Here is a 20,027-nt window from a genome sequence, read left to right on the forward strand (position 1 = left end):
TCTACTTTAACCACAGGCGTACTGAGGGCCAATAAAAGGCACAGAAGCATTTCTTGATCGGGGGCTGAGAACTGCATGCACAGGGACCTCGTGGCGCAACGGTAGCGCGTCTGACTCCAGATCAGAAGGTTGCGTGTTCAAATCACGTCGGGATCACTCTTTGACATTTTTTTCCCCACCAAGTCTATATCTCTGACTTCTAAAGCAAAGCCAAAAGAAGGGCGCTTTGCATTGGCCGGGAATCGAACCCGGGCCTCCCGCGTGGCAGGCGAGAATTCTACCACTGAACCACCAATGCTTCACTTACATAGACTGAGCAGAGAGCCCTGCCGTAGACAGTAGTGATGAGGCCCATGCATTCGCATGGGACACCTATGAACAAAGTTTGCATGGCAAGCCTTGGACTGCCAAACGTTCACATGCTGATGGCAGGAATCAGATGCAGGAGACTGAAACTATGAATGTTTCTGCTTTTGCTAAGGACAGTGGTTTGGGGCCAGTGTTGTGCTTGACAGAGCACGACATCAGCCTGCTCTCTGGCTGCTCCCGGGAGAAGTGGCTGACAGAAAGCACCCTCCAGACCACCAGCAATCTTGTGTTTCACAACATGCCACTGTCACTGGACTTTCCTTCTGGGAAAGCCTAGTCACTGACCTGGCCAGATTCCCTGTCCTCCCCAAAATCCTGGGGAGAAACGGGCAGAGTTCTGCGCCCTGCGCCCTCTTTCGCGTCCCTAACGCGCTCCCAACGCGCCCTACAGCCCTGGTCGGGCACAGCCCTGGTCGGGCTCATACCACTGGGGCCTCTGCCGAGGAAGAGCCCCGGAAGCCTAGGGCCAGGCCTATTGCACAGGCATCTTAGACCAGGCCATTCCGGGATTGCTGTGTTTCACGTCCTGCCCTTCAACACTCCTGGGAGGGCTTTCCCTGAGAACCCTCATGTCTCTGCCCTCCCAGGAGGCTGTGGTTCTATGCAAAATAGGGGGTGCACCACGGGCCGTCCCCTTTCCTCTCTCTCGCCAATATCTTTCACCAAAGCTGAGCCCTGCAGGTAAATGTATCTATCTGGCTGAGGGGCCAGGGAGGGCCTTTGCCTGCAGTCTTACAAGCCAGAGTGCAGAGAAGGCAGCAGCTCTGGGACCGGGACTCTGCTCAAAGACATATCTAACATGCCACAGTGGAGCTGAGATGGGCAAGACACGTGTCTCACAGGCAGGCAGCACAACAAGACAGTGGCAGGAAACTATGCTAACAAGGAAAGAGAAAAGTCACGTGTCTCGTGGCCTTCCCACCATTAGACAGTAGTCTGCGCAAGAAAACATCCAACAGTGACAGGACAACCAAGCAAATGACAAACGCTGTGCTGAATAAAGTCATCTTACATGACATTTCGTACAAAGGCCCAGATCATGGGGATGATCGCGCAGAAGCAGCAAGTATCAGAGCCACCGAACCTGAGGTGAGTTACACGAGGAGAAAGGGCGACATGGGGACAGGGGCTATGGGCTCAGGGAACAGCTACCACAATGCAACCTCGGGTGTGGGGATGCCACTCATTGCGGGTACTGCCCTGGGATTTCCTTTTAGAAAGAATCGCTGGTTAAAGTGTAGTGCACAAAAAACCCAACTCCTCGATTACACTATTAGATAACATCCTTTAACTGCCCCACCCACCCTGTGTGAGTCTCACCCACTTCCCGCCTGCTCCCTCTAGTCTGAGAGTTGTATCTCCACAAAAAACACACAGTGGGGCTCAATGAGCTGCTCATGTCTGACATGGACACCTAAGCAGTGCTGGATTCACAACCTGAAAGCCTGCAAAGGAAAGTGTGCCCGGCAGAAGATAAGCTGCCTGGCAACTCAGAACCTTCTTCTAAGAGAAGTAAGACATGTCACAATGGAGTCTAAGCCTACCTGTCTTATGCCAGGACCTTAGAGCTGCAGGCAGGAGCACAAAGGTAAAAACATATATTGAGTCCCAACACGCTCACTGCGGTGGTTGGTCTCTGTGGCGCAATCGGTTAGCGCGTTTGGCTGTTAACCGAAAGGTTGGTGGTTCAAGCCCACCCAGGGACGTATGCTTTTGCCTACATCAAGTCCTGAATTAAAACACAGCTGTCTGGCTTTGCTCTTAGAGCTCTCGCTTTGCCTGCGTGACATGCTCTATCTCAACATTTCTATCTTCTCTCATCTCTTCACCTCTAGTCATTTCCACCAATAGGACTGGAAACGGGCCACCAAGCCTTCTACTTTAACCACAGGCGTACTGAGGGCCAATAAAAGGCACAGAAGCATTTCTTGATCCGGGGCTGAGAACTGCATGCACAGGGACCTCGTGGCGCAACGGTAGGGTGTCTGACTCCAGATCAGAAGGTTGCGTGTTCAAATCACGTCGGGGTCACTCTTTGACATTTTTTTCCCCACCAAGTCTATATCTCTGACTTCTAAAGCAAAGCCAAAAGAAGGGCGCTTTGCATTGGCCGGGAATCGAACCCGGGCCTCCCGCGTGGCAGGCGAGAATTCTACCACTGAACCACCAATGCTTCACTTACATAGGCTGAGCAGAGAGCCCTGCCGTAGACAGTAGTGATGAGGCCCATGCATTCGCATGGGACACCTATGAACAAAGTTTGCATGGCAAGCCTTGGACTGCCAAACGTTCACATGCTGATGGCAGGAATCAGATGCAGGAGACTGAAACTATGAATGTTTCTGCTTTTGCTAAGGACAGTGGTTTGGGGCCAGTGTTGTGCTTGACAGAGCACGACATCAGCCTGCTCTCTGGCTGCTCCCGGGAGAAGTGGCTGACAGAAAGCACCCTCCAGACCACCAGCAATCTTGTGTTTCACAACATGCCACTGTCACTGGACTTTCCTTCTGGGACAGCCTAGTCACTGACCTGGCCAGATTCCCTGTCCTCCCCAAAATCCTGGGGAGAAACGGGCAGAGTTCTGCGCCCTGCGCCCTCTTTCGCGTCCCTAACGCGCTCCCAACGCGCCCTACAGCCCTGGTCGGGCACAGCCCTGGTCGGGCTCATACCACTGGGGCCTCTGCCGAGGAAGAGCCCCGGAAGCCTAGGGCCAGGCCTATTGCACAGGCATCTTAGACCAGGCCATTCCGGGATTGCTGTGTTTCACGTCCTGCCCTTCAACACTCCTGGGAGGGCTTTCCCTGAGAACCCTCATGTCTCTGCCCTCCCAGGAGGCTGTGGTTCTATGCAAAATAGGGGGTGCACCACGGGCCGTCCCCTTTCCTCTCTCTCGCCAATATCTTTCACCAAAGCTGAGCCCTGCAGGTAAATGTATCTATCTGGCTGAGGGGCCAGGGAGGGCCTTTGCCTGCAGTCTTACAAGCCAGAGTGCAGAGAAGGCAGCAGCTCTGGGACCGGGACTCTGCTCAAAGACATATCTAACATGCCACAGTGGAGCTGAGATGGGCAAGACACGTGTCTCACAGGCAGGCAGCACAACAAGACAGTGGCAGGAAACTATGCTAACAAGGAAAGAGAAAAGTCACGTGTCTCGTGGCCTTCCCACCATTAGACAGTAGTCTGCGCAAGAAAACATCCAACAGTGACAGGACAACCAAGCAAATGACAAACGCTGTGCTGAATAAAGTCATCTTACATGACATTTCGTACAAAGGCCCAGATCATGGGGATGATCGCGCAGAAGCAGCAAGTATCAGAGCCACCGAACCTGAGGTGAGTTACACGAGGAGAAAGGGCGACATGGGGACAGGGGCTAGGGGCTCAGGGAACAGCTACCACAATGCAACCTCGGGTGTGGGGATGCCACTCATTGCGGGTACTGCCCTGGGATTTCCTTTTAGAAAGAATCGCTGGTTAAAGTGTAGTGCACAAAAAACCCAACTCCTCGATTACACTATTAGATAACATCCTTTAACTGCCCCACCCACCCTGTGTGAGTCTCACCCACTTCCCGCCTGCTCCCTCTAGTCTGAGAGTTGTATCTCCACAAAAAACACACAGTGGGGCTCAATGAGCTGCTCATGTCTGACATGGACACCTAAGCAGTGCTGGATTCACAACCTGAAAGCCTGCAAAGGAAAGTGTGCCCGGCAGAAGATAAGCTGCCTGGCAACTCAGAACCTTCTTCTAAGAGAAGTAAGACATGTCACAATGGAGTCTAAGCCTACCTGTCTTATGCCAGGACCTTAGAGCTGCAGGCAGGAGCACAAAGGTAAAAACATATATTGAGTCCCAACACACTCACTGCGGTGGTTGGTATCTGTGGCGCAATCGGTTAGCGCGTTCGGCTGTTAACCGAAAGGTTGGTGGTTCAAGCCCACCCAGGGACGTATGCTTTTGCCTACATCAAGTCCTGAATTAAAACACAGCTGTCTGGCTTTGCTCTTAGAGCTCTCGCTTTGCCTGCGTGACATGCTCTATCTCAACATTTCTATCTTCTCTCATCTCTTCACCTCTAGTCATTTCCACCAATAGGACTGGAAACGGGACACCAAGCCTTCTACTTTAACCACAGGCGTACTGAGGGCCAATAAAAGGCACAGAAGCATTTCTTGATCCGGGGCTGAGAACTGCATGCACAGGGACCTCGTGGCGCAACGGTAGCGCGTCTGACTCCAGATCAGAAGGTTGCGTGTTCAAATCACGGCGTGGTCACTCTTTGACATTTTTTCCCCCACCAAGTCTATATCTCTGACTTCTAAAGCAAAGCCAAAAGAAGGGCGCTTTGCATTGGCCGGGAATCGAACCCGGGCCTCCCGCGTGGCAGGCGAGAATTCTACCACTGAACCACCAATGCTTCACTTACATAGGCTGAGCAGAGAGCCCTGCCGTAGACAGTAGTGATGAGGCCCATGCATTCGCATGGGACACCTATGAACAAAGTTTGCATGGCAAGCCTTGGACTGCCAAACGTTCACATGCTGATGGCAGGAATCAGATGCAGGAGACTGAAACTATGAATGTTTCTGCTTTTGCTAAGGACAGTGGTTTGGGGCCAGTGTTGTGCTTGACAGAGCACGACATCAGCCTGCTCTCTGGCTGCTCCCGGGAGAAGTGGCTGACAGAAAGCACCCTCCAGACCACCAGCAATCTTGTGTTTCACAACATGCCACTGTCACTGGACTTTCCTTCTGGGAAAGCCTAGTCACTGACCTGGCCAGATTCCCTGTCCTCCCCAAAATCCTGGGGAGAAACGGGCAGAGTTCTGCGCCCTGCGCCCTCTTTCGCGTCCCTAACGCGCTCCCAACGCGCCCTACAGCCCTGGTCGGGCACAGCCCTGGTCGGGCTCATACCACTGGGGCCTCTGCCGAGGAAGAGCCCCGGAAGCCTAGGGCCAGGCCTATTGCACAGGCATCTTAGACCAGGCCATTCCGGGATTGCTGTGTTTCACGTCCTGCCCTTCAACACTCCTGGGAGGGCTTTCCCTGAGAACCCTCATGTCTCTGCCCTCCCAGGAGGCTGTGGTTCTATGCAAAATAGGGGGTGCACCACGGGCCGTCCCCTTTCCTCTCTCTCGCCAATATCTTTCACCAAAGCTGAGCCCTGCAGGTAAATGTATCTATCTGGCTGAGGGGCCAGGGAGGGCCTTTGCCTGCAGTCTTACAAGCCAGAGTGCAGAGAAGGCAGCAGCTCTGGGACCGGGACTCTGCTCAAAGACATATCTAACATGCCACAGTGGAGCTGAGATGGGCAAGACACGTGTCTCACAGGCAGGCAGCACAACAAGACAGTGGCAGGAAACTATGCTAACAAGGAAAGAGAAAAGTCACGTGTCTCGTGGCCTTCCCACCATTAGACAGTAGTCTGCGCAAGAAAACATCCAACAGTGACAGGACAACCAAGCAAATGACAAACGCTGTGCTGAATAAAGTCATCTTACATGACATTTCGTACAAAGGCCCAGATCATGGGGATGATCGCGCAGAAGCAGCAAGTATCAGAGCCACCGAACCTGAGGTGAGTTACACGAGGAGAAAGGGCGACATGGGGACAGGGGCTAGGGGCTCAGGGAACAGCTACCACAATGCAACCTCGGGTGTGGGGATGCCACTCATTGCGGGTACTGCCCTGGGATTTCCTTTTAGAAAGAATCGCTGGTTAAAGTGTAGTGCACAAAAAACCCAACTCCTCGATTACACTATTAGATAACATCCTTTAACTGCCCCACCCACCCTGTGTGAGTCTCACCCACTTCCCGCCTGCTCCCTCTAGTCTGAGAGTTGTATCTCCACAAAAAACACACAGTGGGGCTCAATGAGCTGCTCATGTCTGACATGGACACCTAAGCAGTGCTGGATTCACAACCTGAAAGCCTGCAAAGGAAAGTGTGCCCGGCAGAAGATAAGCTGCCTGGCAACTCAGAACCTTCTTCTAAGAGAAGTAAGACATGTCACAATGGAGTCTAAGCCTACCTGTCTTATGCCAGGACCTTAGAGCTGCAGGCAGGAGCACAAAGGTAAAAACATATATTGAGTCCCAACACGCTCACTGCGGTGGTTGGTCTCTGTGGCGCAATCGGTTAGCGCGTTTGGCTGTTAACCGAAAGGTTGGTGGTTCAAGCCCACCCAGGGACGTATGCTTTTGCCTACATCAAGTCCTGAATTAAAACACAGCTGTCTGGCTTTGCTCTTAGAGCTCTCGCTTTGCCTGCGTGACATGCTCTATCTCAACATTTCTATCTTCTCTCATCTCTTCACCTCTAGTCATTTCCACCAATAGGACTGGAAACGGGCCACCAAGCCTTCTACTTTAACCACAGGCGTACTGAGGGCCAATAAAAGGCACAGAAGCATTTCTTGATCCGGGGCTGAGAACTGCATGCACAGGGACCTCGTGGCGCAACGGTAGGGTGTCTGACTCCAGATCAGAAGGTTGCGTGTTCAAATCACGTCGGGGTCACTCTTTGACATTTTTTTCCCCACCAAGTCTATATCTCTGACTTCTAAAGCAAAGCCAAAAGAAGGGCGCTTTGCATTGGCCGGGAATCGAACCCGGGCCTCCCGCGTGGCAGGCGAGAATTCTACCACTGAACCACCAATGCTTCACTTACATAGGCTGAGCAGAGAGCCCTGCCGTAGACAGTAGTGATGAGGCCCATGCATTCGCATGGGACACCTATGAACAAAGTTTGCATGGCAAGCCTTGGACTGCCAAACGTTCACATGCTGATGGCAGGAATCAGATGCAGGAGACTGAAACTATGAATGTTTCTGCTTTTGCTAAGGACAGTGGTTTGGGGCCAGTGTTGTGCTTGACAGAGCACGACATCAGCCTGCTCTCTGGCTGCTCCCGGGAGAAGTGGCTGACAGAAAGCACCCTCCAGACCACCAGCAATCTTGTGTTTCACAACATGCCACTGTCACTGGACTTTCCTTCTGGGACAGCCTAGTCACTGACCTGGCCAGATTCCCTGTCCTCCCCAAAATCCTGGGGAGAAACGGGCAGAGTTCTGCGCCCTGCGCCCTCTTTCGCGTACCTAACGCGCTCCCAACGCGCCCTACAGCCCTGGTCGGGCACAGCCCTGGTCGGGCTCATACCACTGGGGCCTCTGCCGAGGAAGAGCCCCGGAAGCCTAGGGCCAGGCCTATTGCACAGGCATCTTAGACCAGGCCATTCCGGGATTGCTGTGTTTCACGTCCTGCCCTTCAACACTCCTGGGAGGGCTTTCCCTGAGAACCCTCATGTCTCTCCCCTCCCAGGAGGCTGTGGTTCTATGCAAAATAGGGGGTGCACCACGGGCCGTCCCCTTTCCTCTCTCTCGCCAATATCTTTCACCAAAGCTGAGCCCTGCAGGTAAATGTATCTATCTGGCTGAGGGGCCAGGGAGGGCCTTTGCCTGCAGTCTTACAAGCCAGAGTGCAGAGAAGGCAGCAGCTCTGGGACCGGGACTCTGCTCAAAGACATATCTAACATGCCACAGTGGAGCTGAGATGGGCAAGACACGTGTCTCACAGGCTGGCAGCACACCAAGACAGTGGCAGGAAACTATGCTAACAAGGAAAGAGAAAAGTCACGTGTCTCGTGGCCTTCCCACCATTAGACAGTAGTCTGCGCAAGAAAACATCCAACAGTGAGAGGACAACCAATCAAATGACAAACGCCGTGCTGAATAAAGTCATCTTACATGACATTTCGTACAAAGGCCCAGATCATGGGGATGATCGCGCAGCAGAAGCAGCAAGTATCAGAGCCACCGAACCTGGGGTGAGTTACACGAGGAGAAAGGGCGACATGGGGACAGGGGCTATGGGCTCAGGGAACAGCTACCACAATGCAACCTCGGGTGTGGGGATGCCACTCATTGCGGGTACTGCCCTGGGATTTCCTTTTAGAAAGAATCGCTGGTTAAAGTGTAGTGCACAAAAAACCCAACTCCTCGATTACACTATTAGATAACATCCTTTAACTGCCCCACCCACCCTGTGTGAGTCTCACCCACTTCCCGCCTGCTCCCTCTAGTCTGAGAGTTGTATCTCCACAAAAAACACACAGTGGGGCTCAATGAGCTGCTCATGTCTGACATGGACACCTAAGCAGTGCTGGATTCACAACCTGAAAGCCTGCAAAGGAAAGTGTGCCCGGCAGAAGATAAGCTGCCTGGCAACTCAGAACCTTCTTCTAAGAGAAGTAAGACATGTCACAATGGAGTCTAAGCCTACCTGTCTTATGCCAGGACCTTAGAGCTGCAGGCAGGAGCACAAAGGTAAAAACATATATTGAGTCCCAACACGCTCACTGCGGTGGTTGGTCTCTGTGGCGCAATCGGTTAGCGCGTTCGGCTGTTAACTGAAAGGTTGGTGGTTCAAGCCCACCCAGGGACGTATGCTTTTGCCTACATCAAGTCCTGAATTAAAACACAGCTGTCTGGCTTTGCTCTTAGAGCTCTCGCTTTGCCTGCATGACATGCTCTATCTCAACATTTCTATCTTCTCTCATCTCTTCACCTCTAGTCATTTCCACCAATAGGACTGGAAACGGGACACCAAGCCTTCTACTTTAACCACAGGCGTACTGAGGGCCAATAAAAGGCACAGAAGCATTTCTTGATCCGGGGCTGAGAACTGCATGCACAGGGACCTCGTGGCGCAACGGTAGCGCGTCTGACTCCAGATCAGAAGGTTGCGTGTTCAAATCACGTCGGGGTCCCTCTTTGACATTTTTTTACCCACCAAGTCTATATCTCTGACTTCTAAAGCAAAGCCAAAAGAAGGGCGCTTTGCATTGGCCGGGAATCGAACCCGGGCCTCCCGCGTGGCAGGCAAGAATTCTACCACTGAACCACCAATGCTTCACTTACATAGGCTGAGCAGAGAGCCCTGCCGTAGACAGTAGTGATGAGGCCCATGCATTCGCATGGGACACCTATGAACAAAGTTTGCATGGCAAGCCTTGGACTGCCAAACGTTCACATGCTGATGGCAGGAATCAGATGCAGGAGACTGAAACTATGAATGTTTCTGCTTTTGCTAAGGACAGTGGTTTGGGGCCAGTGTTGTGCTTGACAGAGCACAACATCAGCCTGCTCTCTGGCTGCTCCCGGGAGAAGTAGCTGACAGAAAGCACCCTCCAGACCACCAGCAATCTTGTGTTTCACAACATGCCACTGTCACTGGACTTTCCTTCTGGGAAAGCCTAGTCACTGACCTGGCCAGATTCCCTGTCCTCCCCAAAATCCGGGCGAGAAACGGACAGAGTTCTGCACCCTGCGCCCTCTTTCGCTTCCCTAACGTGCTCCCAACGCGCCCTACAGCCCTGGTCGGGCACAGCCCTGGTCGGGCTCATACCACTGGGGCCTCTGCCGAGGAAGAGCCCCGGAAGCCTAGGGCCAGGCCTATTGCACAGGCATCTTAGACCAGGCCATTCCGGGATTGCTGTGTTTCACGTCCTGCCCTTCAACACTCCTGGGAGGGCTTTCCCTGAGAACCCTCAAGTCTCTGCCCTCCCAGGAGGCTGTGGTTCTATGCAAAATAGGGGGTGCACCACGGTCCGTCCCCTTTCCTCTCTCTCGCCAATATCTTTCACCAAAGCTGAGCCCTGCAGGTAAATGTATCTATCTGGCTGAGGGGCCAGGGTGGGCCTTTGCCTGCAGTCTTACAAGCCAGAGTGCAGAGAAGGCAGCAGCTCTGGGACCGGGACTCTGCTCAAAGACATATCTAACATGCCACAGTGGAGCTGAGATGGGCAAGACACGTGTCTCACAGGCTGGCAGCACACCAAGACAGTGGCAGGAAACTATGCTAACAAGGAAAGAGAAAAGTCACGTGTCTCGTGGCCTTCCCACCATTAGACAGTAGTCTGCGCAAGAAAACATCCAACAGTGACAGGACAACCAAGCAAATGACAAACGCTGTGCTGAATAAAGTCATCTTACATGACATTTCGTACAAAGGCCCAGATCATGGGGATGATCGCGCAGAAGCAGCAAGTATCAGAGCCACCGAACCTGAGGTGAGTTACACGAGGAGAAAGGGCGACATGGGGACAGGGGCTAGGGGCTCAGGGAACAGCTACCACAATGCAACCTCGGGTGTGGGGATGCCACTCATTGCGGGTACTGCCCTGGGATTTCCTTTTAGAAAGAATCGCTGGTTAAAGTGTAGTGCACAAAAAACCCAACTCCTCGATTACACTATTAGATAACATCCTTTAACTGCCCCACCCACCCTGTGTGAGTCTCACCCACTTCCCGCCTGCTCCCTCTAGTCTGAGAGTTGTATCTCCACAAAAAACACACAGTGGGGCTCAATGAGCTGCTCATGTCTGACATGGACACCTAAGCAGTGCTGGATTCACAACCTGAAAGCCTGCAAAGGAAAGTGTGCCCGGCAGAAGATAAGCTGCCTGGCAACTCAGAACCTTCTTCTAAGAGAAGTAAGACATGTCACAATGGAGTCTAAGCCTACCTGTCTTATGCCAGGACCTTAGAGCTGCAGGCAGGAGCACAAAGGTAAAAACATATATTGAGTCCCAACACGCTCACTGCGGTGGTTGGTCTCTGTGGCGCAATCGGTTAGCACGTTTGGCTGTTAACCGAAAGGTTGGTGGTTCAAGCCCACCCAGGGACGTATGCTTTTGCCTACATCAAGTCCTGAATTAAAACACAGCTGTCTGGCTTTGCTCTTAGAGCTCTCGCTTTGCCTGCGTGACATGCTCTATCTCAACATTTCTATCTTCTCTCATCTCTTCACCTCTAGTCATTTCCACCAATAGGACTGGAAACGGGACACCAAGCCTTCTACTTTAACCACAGGCGTACTGAGGGCCAATAAAAGGCACAGAAGCATTTCTTGATCCGGGGCTGAGAACTGCATGCACAGGGACCTCGTGGCGCAACGGTAGCGCGTCTGACTCCAGATCAGACGGTTGCGTGTTCAAATCACGCCGGGGTCACTCTTTGACATTTTTTTCCCCACCAAGTCTATATCTCTGACTTCTAAAGCAAAGCCAAAAGAAGGGCGCTTTGCATTGGCCGGAATCGAACCCGGGCCTCCCGCATGGCAGGCGAGAATTCTACCACTGAACCACCAATGCTTCACTTACATAGACTGAGCAGAGAGCCCTGCCGTAGACAGTAGTGATGAGGCCCATGCATTCGCATGGGACACCTATGAACAAAGTTTGCATGGCAAGCCTTGGACTGCCAAACGTTCACATGCTGATGGCAGGAATCAGATGCAGGAGACTGAAACTATGAATGTTTCTGCTTTTGCTAAGGACAGTGGTTTGGGGCCAGTGTTGTGCTTGACAGAGCACGACATCAGCCTGCTCTCTGGCTGCTCCCGGGAGAAGTGGCTGACAGAAAGCACCCTCCAGACCACCAGCAATCTTGTGTTTCACAACATGCCACTGTCACTGGACTTTCCTTCTGGGAAAGCCTAGTCACTGACCTGGCCAGATTCCCTGTCCTCCCCAAAATCCTGGGGAGAAACGGGCAGAGTTCTGCGCCCTGCGCCCTCTTTCGCGTCCCTAACGCGCTCCCAACGCGCCCTACAGCCCTGGTCGGGCACAGCCCTGGTCGGGCTCATACCACTGGGGCCTCTGCCGAGGAAGAGCCCCGGAAGCCTAGGGCCAGGCCTATTGCACAGGCATCTTAGACCAGGCCATTCCGGGATTGCTGTGTTTCACGTCCTGCCCTTCAACACTCCTGGGAGGGCTTTCCCTGAGAACCCTTATGTCTCTGCCCTCCCAGGAGGCTGTGGTTCTATGCAAAATAGGGGGTGCACCACGGGCTGTCCCCTTTCCTCTCTCTCGCCAATATCTTTCACCAAAGCTGAGCCCTGCAGGTAAATGTATCTATCTGGCTGAGGGGCCAGGGAGGGCCTTTGCCTGCAGTCTTACAAGCCAGAGTGCAGAGAAGGCAGCAGCTCTGGGACCGGGACTCTGCTCAAAGACATATCTAACATGCCACAGTGGAGCTGAGATGGGCAAGACACGTGTCTCACAGGCAGGCAGCACAACAAGACAGTGGCAGGAAACTATGCTAACAAGGAAAGAGAAAAGTCACGTGTCTCGTGGCCTTCCCACCATTAGACAGTAGTCTGCACAAGAAAACATCCAACAGTGACAGGACAACCAAGCAAATGACAAACGCTGTGCTGAATAAAGTCATCTTACATGACATTTCGTACAAAGGCCCAGATCCTGGGGATGATCGCGCAGAAGCAGCAAGTATCAGAGCCACCGAACCTGAGGTGAGTTACACGAGGAGAAAGGGCGACATGGGGACAGGGGCTAGGGGCTCAGGGAACAGCTACCACAATGCAACCTCGGGTGTGGGGATGCCACTCATTGCGGGTACTGCCCTGGGATTTCCTTTTAGAAAGAATCGCTGGTTAAAGTGTAGTGCACAAAAAACCCAACTCCTCGATTACACTATTAGATAACATCCTTTAACTGCCCCACCCACCCTGTGTGAGTCTCACCCACTTCCCGTCTGCTCCCTCTAGTCTGAGAGTTGTATCTCCACAAAAAACACACAGTGGGGCTCAATGAGCTGCTCATGTCTGACATGGACACCTAAGCAGTGCTGGATTCACAACCTGAAAGCCTGCAAAGGAAAGTGTGCCCGGCAGAAGATAAGCTGCCTGGCAACTCAGAACCTTCTTCTAAGAGAAGTAAGACATGTCACAATGGAGTCTAAGCCTACCTGTCTTATGCCAGGACCTTAGAGCTGCAGGCAGGAGCACAAAGGTAAAAACATATATTGAGTCCCAACACGCTCACTGCGGTGGTTGGTCTCTGTGGCGCAATCCGTTAGCGCGTTCGGCTGTTAACCGAAAGGTTGGTGGTTCAAGTCCACCCAGGGACGTATGCTTTTGCCTACATCAAGTCCTGAATTAAAACACAGCTGTCTGGCTTTGCTCTTAGAGCTCTCGCTTTGCCTGAGTGACATGCTCTATCTCAACATTTCTATCTTCTCTCATCTCTTCACCTCTAGTCATTTCCACCAATAGGACTGGAAACGGGCCACCAAGCCTTCTACTTTAACCACAGGCGTACTGAGGGCCAATAAAAGGCACAGAAGCATTTCTTGATCCGGGGCTGAGAACTGCACGCACAGGGACCTCGTGGCGCAACGGTAGCGCGTCTGACTCCAGATCAGAAGGTTGCGTGTTCAAATCACGTCGGGGTCACTCTTTGACATTTTTTTCCCCACCAAGTCTATATCTCTGACTTCTAAAGCAAAGCCAAAAGAAGGGCGCTTTGCATTGGCCGGGAATCGAACCCGGGCCTCCCGCGTGGCAGGCGAGAATTCTACCACTGAACCACCAATGCTTCACTTACATAGGCTGAGCAGAGAGCCCTGCCGTAGACAGTAGTGATGAGGCCCATGCATTCGCATGGGACACCTATGAACAAAGTTTGCATGGCAAGCCTTGGACTGCCAAACGTTCACATGCTGATGGCAGGAATCAGATGCAGGAGACTGAAACTATGAATGTTTCTGCTTTTGCTAAGGACAGTGGTTTGGGGCCAGTGTTGTGCTTGACAGAGCACGACATCAGCCTGCTCTCTGGCTGCTCCCGGGAGAAGTGGCTGACAGAAAGCACCCTCCAGACCACCAGCAATCTTGTGTTTCACAACATGCCACTGTCACTGGACTTTCCTTCTGGGAAAGCCTAGTCACTGACCTGGCCAGATTCCCTGTCCTCCCCAAAATCCTGGGGAGAAACGGGCAGAGTTCTGCGCCCTGCGCCCTCTTTCGCGTCCCTAACGCGCTCCCAACGCGCCCTACAGCCCTGGTCGGGCACAGCCCTGGTCGGGCTCATACCACTGGGGCCTCTGCCGAGGAAGAGCCCCGGAAGCCTAGGGCCAGGCCTATTGCACAGGCATCTTAGACCAGGCCATTCCGGGATTGCTGTGTTTCACGTCCTGCCCTTCAACACTCCTGGGAGGGCTTTCCCTGAGAACCCTCATGTCTCTGCCCTCCCAGGAGGCTGTGGTTCTATGCAAAATAGGGGGTGCACCACGGGCCGTCCCCTTTCCTCTCTCTCGCCAATATCTTTCACCAAAGCTGAGCCCTGCAGGTAAATGTATCTATCTGGCTGAGGGGCCAGGGAGGGCCTTTGCCTGCAGTCTTACAAGCCAGAGTGCAGAGAAGGCAGCAGCTCTGGGACCGGGACTCTGCTCAAAGACATATCTAACATGCCACAGTGGAGCTGAGATGGGCAAGACACGTGTCTCACAGGCTGGCAGCACACCAAGACAGTGGCAGGAAACTATGCTAACAAGGAAAGAGAAAAGTCACGTGTCTCGTGGCCTTCCCACCATTAGACAGTAGTCTGCGCAAGAAAACATCCAACAGTGACAGGACAACCAAGCAAATGACAAACGCCGTGCTGAATAAAGTCATCTTACATGACATTTCGTACAAAGGCCCAGATCATGGGGATGATCGCGCAGCAGAAGCAGCAAGTATCAGAGCCGCCGAACCTGGGGTGAGTTACACGAGGAGAAAGGGCGACATGGGGACAGTGGCTATGGGCTCAGGGAACAGCTACCACAATGCAACCTCGGGTGTGGGGATGCCACTCATTGCGGGTACTGCCCTGGGATTTCCTTTTAGAAAGAATCGCTGGTTAAAGTGTAGTGCACAAAAAACCCAACTCCTCGATTACACTATTAGATAACATCCTTTAACTGCCCCACCCACCCTGTGTGAGTCTCACCCACTTCCCGCCTGCTCCCTCTAGTCTGAGAGTTGTATCTCCACAAAAAACACACAGTGGGGCTCAATGAGCTGCTCATGTCTGACATGGACACCTAAGCAGTGCTGGATTCACAACCTGAAAGCCTGCAAAGGAAAGTGTGCCCGGCAGAAGATAAGCTGCCTGGCAACTCAGAACCTTCTTCTAAGAGAAGTAAGACATGTCACAATGGAGTCTAAGCCTACCTGTCTTATGCCAGGACCTTAGAGCTGCAGGCAGGAGCACAAAGGTAAAAACATATATTGAGTCCCAACACACTCACTGTGGTGGTTGGTCTCTGTGGCGCAATCGGTTAGCGCGTTCGGCTGTTAACCGAAAGGTTGGTGGTTCAAGCCCACCCAGGGACGTATGCTTTTGCCTACATCAAGTCCTGAATTAAAACACAGCTGTCTGGCTTTGCTCTTAGAGCTCTCGCTTTGCCTGCGTGACATGCTCTATCTCAACATTTCTATCTTCTCTCATCTCTTCACCTCTAGTCATTTCCACCAATAGGACTGGAAACGGGACACCAAGCCTTCTACTTTAACCACAGGCGTACTGAGGGCCAATAAAAGGCACAGAAGCATTTCTTGATCCGGGGCTGAGAACTGCATGCACAGGGACCTCGTGGCGCAACGGTAGCGCGTCTGACTCCAGATCAGAAGGTTGCGTGTTCAAATCACGTCGGGGTCACTCTTTGACATTTTTTTCCCCACCAAGTCTATATCTCTGACTTCTAAAGCAAAGCCAAAAGAAGGGCACTTTGCATTGGCCGGGAATCGAACCCGGGCCTCCCGCGTGGCAGGCGAGAATTCTACCACTGAACCACCAATGCTTCACTTACATAGGCTGAGCAGAGAGCCCTGCCGTAGACAGTAGTGATGAGGCCCATGCATTCGCATGGGACACCTATGAACAAAGTTTGCATGGCAAGCCTTGGACTGCCAAACGTTCACATGCTGATGGCAGGAATCAGATGCAGGAGACTGAAACTATGAATGTTTCTGCTTTTGCTAAGGACAGTGGTTTGGGGCCAGTGTTGTGCTTGACAGAGCACGACATCAGCCTGCTCTCTGGCTGCTCCCGGGAGAAGTGGCTGACAGAAAGCACCCTCCAGACCACCAGCAATCTTGTGTTTCACAACATGCCACTGTCACTGGACTTTCCTTCTGGGAAAGCCTAGTCACTGACCTGGCCAGATTCCCTGTCCTCCCCAAAATCCTGGGGAGAAACGGGCAGAGTTCTGCGCCCTGCGCCCTCTTTCGCGTCCCTAACGCGCTCCCAACGCGCCCTACAGCCCTGGTCGGGCACATCCCTGGTCGGGCTCATACCACTGGGGCCTCTGCCGAGGAAGAGCCCCGGAAGCCTAGGGCCAGGCCTATTGCACAGGCATCTTAGACCAGGCCATTCCGGGATTGCTGTGTTTCACGTCCTGCCCTTCAACACTCCTGGGAGGGCTTTCCCTGAGAACCCTCATGTCTCTGCCCTCCCAGGAGGCTGTGGTTCTATGCAAAATAGGGGGTGCACCACGGGCCGTCCCCTTTCCTCTCTCTCGCCAATATCTTTCACCAAAGCTGAGCCCTGCAGGTAAATGTATCTATCTGGCTGTGGGGCCAGGGAGGGCCTTTGCCTGCAGTCTTACAAGCCAGAGTGCAGAGAAGGCAGCAGCTCTGGGACCGGGACTCTGCTCAAAGACATATCTAACATGCCACAGTGGAGCTGAGATGGGCAAGACACGTGTCTCACAGGCAGGCAGCACAACAAGACAGTGGCAGGAAACTATGCTAACAAGGAAAGAGAAAAGTCACGTGTCTCGTGGCCTTCCCACCATTAGACAGTAGTCTGCGCAAGAAAACATCCAACAGTGACAGGACAACCAAGCAAATGACAAACGCTGTGCTGAATAAAGTCATCTTACATGACATTTCGTACAAAGGCCCAGATCATGGGGATGATCGCGCAGAAGCAGCAAGTATCAGAGCCACCGAACCTGAGGTGAGTTACACGAGGAGAAAGGGCGACATGGGGACAGGGGCTAGGGGCTCAGGGAACAGCTACCACAATGCAACCTCGGGTGTGGGGATGCCACTCATTGCGGGTACTGCCCTGGGATTTCCTTTTAGAAAGAATCGCTGGTTAAAGTGTAGTGCACAAAAAACCCAACTCCTCGATTACACTATTAGATAACATCCTTTAACTGCCCCACCCACCCTGTGTGAGTCTCACCCACTTCCCGCCTGCTCCCTCTAGTCTGAGAGTTGTATCTCCACAAAAAACACACAGTGGGGCTCAATGAGCTGCTCATGTCTGACATGGACACCTAAGCAGTGCTGGATTCACAACCTGAAAGCCTGCAAAGGAAAGTGTGCCCGGCAGAAGATAAGCTGCCTGGCAACTCAGAACCTTCTTCTAAGAGAAGTAAGACATGTCACAATGGAGTCTAAGCCTACCTGTCTTATGCCAGGACCTTAGAGCTGCAGGCAGGAGCACAAAGGTAAAAACATATATTGAGTTCCAACACGCTCACTGCGGTGGTTGGTCTCTGTGGCGCAATCGGTTAGCGCGTTCGGTTGTTAACCGAAAGGTTGGTGGTTCAAGCCCACCCAGGGACGTATGCTTTTGCCTACATCAAGTCCTGAATTAAAACACAGCTGTCTGGCTTTGCTCTTAGAGCTCTCGCTTTGCCTGCGTGACATGCTCTATCTCAACATTTCTATCTTCTCTCATCTCTTCACCTCTAGTCATTTCCACCAATAGGACTGGAAACGGGACACCAAGCCTTCTACTTTAACCACAGGCGTACTGAGGGCCAATAAAAGTCACAGAAGCATTTCTTGATCCGGGGCTGAGAACTGCATGCACAGGGACCTCGTGGCGCAACGGTGGCGCGTCTGACTCCAGATCAGACGGTTGCGTGTTCAAATCATGTCGGGGTCACTCTTTGACATTTTTTTCCCCACCAAGTCTATATCTCTGACTTCTAAAGCAAAGCCAAAAGAAGGGCGCTTTGCATTGGCCGGAATCGAACCCGGGCCTCCCACGTGGCAGGCGAGAATTCTACCACTGAACCACCAATGCTTCACTTACATAGGCTGAGCAGAGAGCCCTGCCGTAGACAGTAGTGATGAGGCCCATGCATTCGCATGGGACACCTATGAACAAAGTTTGCATGGCAAGCCTTGGACTGCCAAACGTTCACATGCTGATGGCAGGAATCAGATGCAGGAGACTGAAACTATGAATGTTTCTGCTTTTGCTAAGGACAGTGGTTTGGGGCCAGTGTTGTGCTTGACAGAGCACGACATCAGCCTGCTCTCTGGCTGCTCCCGGGAGAAGTGGCTGACAGAAAGCACCCTCCAGACCACCAGCAATCTTGTGTTTCACAACATGCCACTGTCACTGGACTTTCCTTCTGGGAAAGCCTAGTCACTGACCTGGCCAGATTCCCTGTCCTCCCCAAAATCCTGGGGAGAAACGGGCAGAGTTCTGCGCCCTGCGCCCTCTTTCGCGTCCCTAACGCGCTCCCAACGCGCCCTACAGCCCTGGTCGGGCACATCCCTGGTCGGGCTCATACCACTGGGGCCTCTGCCGAGGAAGAGCCCCGGAAGCCTAGGGCCAGCCCTATTGCACAGGCATCTTAGACCAGGCCATTCCGGGATTGCTGTGTTTCACGTCCTGCCCTTCAACACTCCTGGGAGGGCTTTCCCTGAGAACCCTCATGTCTCTGCCCTCCCAGGAGGCTGTGGTTCTATGCAAAATAGGGGGTGCACCACGGGCCGTCCCCTTTCCTCTCTCTCGCCAATATCTTTCACCAAAGCTGAGCCCTGCAGGTAAATGTATCTATCTGGCTGAGGGGCCAGGGAGGGCCTTTGCCTGCAGTCTTACAAACCAGAGTGCAGAGAAGGCAGCAGCTCTGGGACCGGGACTCTGCTCAAAGACATATCTAACATGCCACAGTGGAGCTGAGATGGGCAAGACACGTGTCTCACAGGCTGGCAGCACACCAAGACAGTGGCAGGAAACTATGCTAACAAGGAAAGAGAAAAGTCACGTGTCTCGTGGCCTTCCCACCATTAGACAGTAGTCTGCGCAAGAAAACATCCAACAGTGACAGGACAACCAAGCAAATGACAAACGCCGTGCTGAATAAAGTCATCTTACATGACATTTCGTACAAAGGCCCAGATCATGGGGATGATCGCGCAGCAGAAGCAGCAAGTATCAGAGCCACCGAACCTGGGGTGAGTTACACGAGGAGAAAGGGCGACATGGGGACAGGGGCTATGGGCTCAGGGAACAGCTACCACAATGCAACCTCGGGTGTGGGGATGCCACTCATTGCGGGTACTGCCCTGGGATTTCCTTTTAGAAAGAATCGCTGGTTAAAGTGTAGTGCACAAAAAACCCAACTCCTCGATTACACTATTAGATAACATCCTTTAACTGCCCCACCCACTGTGAGTCTCACCCACTTCCCGCCTGCTCCCTCTACTCTGAGAGTTGTATCTCCACAAAAAACACACAGTGGGGCTCAATGAGCTGCTCATGTCTGACATGGACACCTAAGCAGTGCTGGATTCACAACCTGAAAGCCTGCAAAGGAAAGTGTGCCCGGCAGAAGATAAGCTGCCTGGCAACTCAGAACCTTCTTCTAAGAGAAGTAAGACATGTCACAATGGAGTCTAAGCCTACCTGTCTTATGCCAGGACCTTAGAGCTGCAGGCAGGAGCACAAAGGTAAAAACATATATTGAGTCCCAACACGCTCACTGCGGTGGTTGGTCTCTGTGGCGCAATCGGTTAGCGCGTTAGGCTGTTAACCGAAAGGTTGGTGGTTCAAGCCCACCCAGGG

The 20,027-nt window shown here is 52.8% G+C and overlaps 11 non-coding genes across 11 annotated transcripts; 5 read left to right on the forward strand and 6 right to left on the reverse strand.

The window, feature by feature from the left end:
- Positions 1-227: 227 nt before the first annotated feature.
- On the reverse strand, positions 228-298 carry TRNAG-GCC (transfer RNA glycine (anticodon GCC)). Its single transcript has one exon. It is a non-coding gene; the product is annotated as a tRNA-Gly (tRNA).
- A 2,173-nt stretch (positions 299-2,471) lies between these two features.
- Positions 2,472-2,542, reverse strand: TRNAG-GCC (transfer RNA glycine (anticodon GCC)). The gene has a single exon. It is a non-coding gene; the product is annotated as a tRNA-Gly (tRNA).
- A 2,173-nt stretch (positions 2,543-4,715) lies between these two features.
- Positions 4,716-4,786, reverse strand: TRNAG-GCC (transfer RNA glycine (anticodon GCC)). Its single transcript has one exon. It is a non-coding gene; the product is annotated as a tRNA-Gly (tRNA).
- Positions 4,787-6,959: 2,173 nt separating this feature from the next.
- Positions 6,960-7,030, reverse strand: TRNAG-GCC (transfer RNA glycine (anticodon GCC)). Its single transcript has one exon. It is a non-coding gene; the product is annotated as a tRNA-Gly (tRNA).
- Positions 7,031-11,307: 4,277 nt separating this feature from the next.
- On the forward strand, positions 11,308-11,379 carry TRNAW-CCA (transfer RNA tryptophan (anticodon CCA)). The gene has a single exon. It is a non-coding gene; the product is annotated as a tRNA-Trp (tRNA).
- Positions 11,380-13,550: 2,171 nt separating this feature from the next.
- TRNAW-CCA (transfer RNA tryptophan (anticodon CCA)) lies at positions 13,551-13,622 on the forward strand. The gene has a single exon. It is a non-coding gene; the product is annotated as a tRNA-Trp (tRNA).
- Positions 13,623-13,693: 71 nt separating this feature from the next.
- Positions 13,694-13,764, reverse strand: TRNAG-GCC (transfer RNA glycine (anticodon GCC)). The gene has a single exon. It is a non-coding gene; the product is annotated as a tRNA-Gly (tRNA).
- Positions 13,765-15,470: 1,706 nt separating this feature from the next.
- On the forward strand, positions 15,471-15,544 carry TRNAN-GUU (transfer RNA asparagine (anticodon GUU)). Its single transcript has one exon. It is a non-coding gene; the product is annotated as a tRNA-Asn (tRNA).
- Positions 15,545-15,797: 253 nt separating this feature from the next.
- On the forward strand, positions 15,798-15,869 carry TRNAW-CCA (transfer RNA tryptophan (anticodon CCA)). Its single transcript has one exon. It is a non-coding gene; the product is annotated as a tRNA-Trp (tRNA).
- A 71-nt stretch (positions 15,870-15,940) lies between these two features.
- TRNAG-GCC (transfer RNA glycine (anticodon GCC)) lies at positions 15,941-16,011 on the reverse strand. The gene has a single exon. It is a non-coding gene; the product is annotated as a tRNA-Gly (tRNA).
- A 1,703-nt stretch (positions 16,012-17,714) lies between these two features.
- Positions 17,715-17,788, forward strand: TRNAN-GUU (transfer RNA asparagine (anticodon GUU)). The gene has a single exon. It is a non-coding gene; the product is annotated as a tRNA-Asn (tRNA).
- The last annotated feature ends 2,239 nt before the right edge of the window (positions 17,789-20,027 follow it).

The sequence above is a fragment of the Pleurodeles waltl genome, chromosome 4_1 (genome assembly GCF_031143425.1).
Source record: "Pleurodeles waltl isolate 20211129_DDA chromosome 4_1, aPleWal1.hap1.20221129, whole genome shotgun sequence".
NCBI classification, from domain to species: Eukaryota; Metazoa; Chordata; class Amphibia; order Caudata; family Salamandridae; genus Pleurodeles; species Pleurodeles waltl.